Source organism: Elephantulus edwardii, unplaced genomic scaffold (genome assembly GCF_000299155.1).
Source record: "Elephantulus edwardii isolate Elephantulus edwardi_28Jun2011 unplaced genomic scaffold, EleEdw1.0 scaffold00069, whole genome shotgun sequence".
NCBI lineage: Eukaryota > Metazoa > Chordata > Mammalia > Macroscelidea > Macroscelididae > Elephantulus > Elephantulus edwardii.
In genome coordinates this window covers 15432304-15435689 of record NW_006399819.1, presented here as the reverse complement: position 1 = coordinate 15435689, position 3386 = coordinate 15432304, and the positions used below count along the sequence as shown (strand labels likewise).

The following is a 3386-nucleotide window of genomic DNA, read 5'->3' as shown; positions in this document are numbered from 1 at the left end:
GCACCTTAGTCTCCAGAGAGACACCGCTGCTCATTAGCTGAGTAAATATTTATATCTATCTCCTCTCTTGTTCTTTTGATTATTATAATGGATTCCCTTGTCTCTTATCTAGGATTTGGATTGAAGTCTATACTGTCAGAATTAATATTGTTACTCTGGCTCTTTTTTTGATTGTTGTTTGCTTGACATTTCTCCCCTATCCATTTCCCCCTCATTTTGACCCTGTCTTTGTCCTATCTATGGAATGTTTAGTGTAGGCAACAGATTGATGGGTCATATTTTCTTATCTATTCTGTTGCTCTTTTTCCCTGACTGGTGTGTGTAGTGCATTCACATGCAATTATTGATAGATATGATGATATTGCTGTCATTTGCTGCTCTCTTCTTTGTGGTGTTGCTTTTATCTTTGTTTCATTTGCATTTTTGGGCTGAATTAATTTTGCTAATGCCTTTTAACATTTTCTTTGTTTCTATTATTCTAGTTTTTACTAGGTTTTTATGATATTTCTTCTTTTATTATTTTGATGAGAAGGGTCACCAATTTTCTTGAAGGTTACCCTATGACTTTCTATCTTATTCCAAAGTCTAAACCATTCCCATTTGAGATCTCCTTGACTTCCTCTCCATTTAGAAGTTCTATAATTATACTTATTATTCTCTCTTTTTTATTATATTATTGTTATTTATGTAATGACACTTCTGGTTTCCTAATTTTTCCATGTTGCATGTTTAACATAGTTTGTAATTTCTGTACCTGGGCATCACATATATGTTGCTATAGGTTTGTTGTGGTGGTGTTAAGCTCTCAATGTAAATTACTTTAGGGTTTCTTGTAGATTTGGTTTAGCTTTCACAAATTTCCTTAGCTTTCTTTTATAAAACACCTTAATTTCATATTGAGATTTGGTACACAATTTTGTTAGGTATCATAATGTTAATTGGCAATTTTTCCTATTATACTTTTATATATGTCACCCATTGCTTTCTTGCCTGGATGGTTTCCACTGAGAAATCACAGCTTAATATTTTTTATTCTTCTTTGTAGGTGACTATTCACTTTTCATGAGCTGCATTTTTTAATTTTGGAACACTTGATTATGATATATCTGAGCATTTTGCTTTTATGATCTATCTTGTTTAGAAGTCACTCGATCTCTTGAATGCATATTTTCTAAATTTTTATAATATTGTTCTTTGCTTCCTTTTTTGGGATTCCAGTCACATGTAAGTTTTTCTTCTTGATGTTGTCCCTCTAATTCACTAATTCTGTGTTCCATTTCTTCAGTTCTTCTCTTTCTAATCCATTATCTCTTTCTGTGATTGTAGTCTTAATATTCTCAATTTCACTCTGTTGGATTTTTATTGCTTCTAATTTTTCATTTATTTTAACTATTTGGTCTTGTTTAGTTGTTTGTATTTTGAAAATTCTGTGGTTTTTTTCAATCCCTAGAAGACATTTTAAGTAGCATTCTTTCTTTTGAATTCCTAATCACAAACTTTCAATACTCTTTCTCTCTCTGTAATTTTGTCATGTTTTTATCCCATATATTCTTGTTTTTGACTGGTTGGAAGTTGCCTATTGCCTTTCTAGACATTGTGGCTTTGTTGTCTTTGTGACTAGAGATAAGATGTCTGATGGTTTCTATTGGCCTCAGAGGATACTTGAATAGTCCACCTGACTAGGGATCATGCCTTTGACAGTCTAAAGCGTGGGATTTAGCTTTGAATAGCCCACTTGGATGTTGTTTCCTGGATAAGGATTTGACGTTGTTGAGTGCCCAGTCAGATATGAGAAATGTGAAGTGATGATCACTGCTGATCTGAGGTCTCCAAGAATGATGCACTTAGCAGAGGGTGCACCGCTCCAAGGTGGGGACTCTGCTAACCGTGGAGATGACTCCAAGGCACAATCCATTGGCTTCCAGAGAGAGACCAAATTTAGATCTGTGTGAGCTTTAGAACTCAAATACAAAATACTGTGGGTCTGGGCTCAGGGGGCACCAAAACAATCTGAGCGACACCACTAAATGGAGAAAGGGGCAGGCAGTGGTGGAAATCATGACCTTGATCTCCAGGAGAACATAGTGTGGGCACCGTCACTGGCTCAAGTTCTTATGACAAATAAACAATTTTTCAAAATGGTCATGCTGTGCATGTTGTGCTTTCTTTGTCTTCTCAAACTGTGTTCTTCAGTTCTTCCATTTTGATCTTGATGTTGTGGGATGATATTTGTTTTCTGATGTCTTTGGTGTAAGGGGTCTGCCTGGTCTATCAAGTTTTTAAATATATCTGAACCAGCAACCTTTTAACCTTTTAACTGGTAGTTAGGCATTAACTGTCTGTACCACTCAAGTTTTGATATTTATGGAAATGAAAATGATTTTTAGAATCATGATGGTCACCAAGATGTTAATCCCTTGAGGCTTTTTCTGGGTTTTAACCACAGTATTTCACCAGGCTATTTAATTTAATTTAAACACTATGAAATGGATTTTTTTTGTTGTTGTGGTGGTGGTCATTTTGGTTTTGTGTCTTGTTGTTGTTGTTGTAGTATCATATATTTAGACATTATTTTAAAACTCTTATTTTAAAAACATGGATCTCTATAAAGCACAAAGAATGATAAAACCATTATAGAAATATAGAATTAAAGCTGTCTCAAATCTTCTTGCTTTTAAAAACTATTAATCATAACCAATTCAACAATTTTAAGAAATACTTTGAAATATAAAGTTTAATTAGCTATTAAATCTAATTCCTATAGTAATTTGAATGCCTTGTTATGAAGCTTCTTTCCTTTAAATAACAAGTTTGAGAAAATAGGATAAAAATGTGGAACACCACTAAAAATGACAAAAACATAGAGTAGATTTATTGGTCTGATGGAGTGTGGTAGAGGCCCTGAGACTTGTGCCCGTTAGCCATCTTTCTAGCCTAGGCTGAACTAAGACTCATGACTCAATTTTCAGGTCAACAATGTTGTTTTGTTGTTGACTACCATCAAGTTGAGCATGCCTCATAGCGACCCTATGAACAAATAGACAGGCTTACACAATTATTAACAATCCTGGGAAGGAACATACTTCTTAGAACAATCATTCATACAAGGTCAATATGGCAGCATTTGCCCTGAGCACTAAGGTCAGTGTGTAGGAAAGAAGGATGAATAGAGGGATGAAACACAAGAAATGAGAAAAGTGCTATTAAGAAGAATGATTAGGGGGGAGCTCTGGTGGCCTAGTGGCAAGGAGCTGCAACTATAATCTCAGAGGCGAACGGTTCGAATCCACCAGATGCTCTGCCAGGGAAGGACGGACAATCTCCTCCTGCACCAGTCAGATCTGATTTGATGGTACACGCACACAAAAATAATAAAATAAAAATTT

General features: G+C 35.1%; 1 protein-coding gene across 1 annotated transcript in view; it reads right to left on the bottom strand.

The window, feature by feature from the left end:
- SLC44A5 (solute carrier family 44, member 5) overlaps positions 1–3386 on the bottom strand; it is a 142388-nt gene that overhangs the window by 49060 nt on the left and 89942 nt on the right. The gene's annotated exons all lie outside the window — the stretch shown is intronic.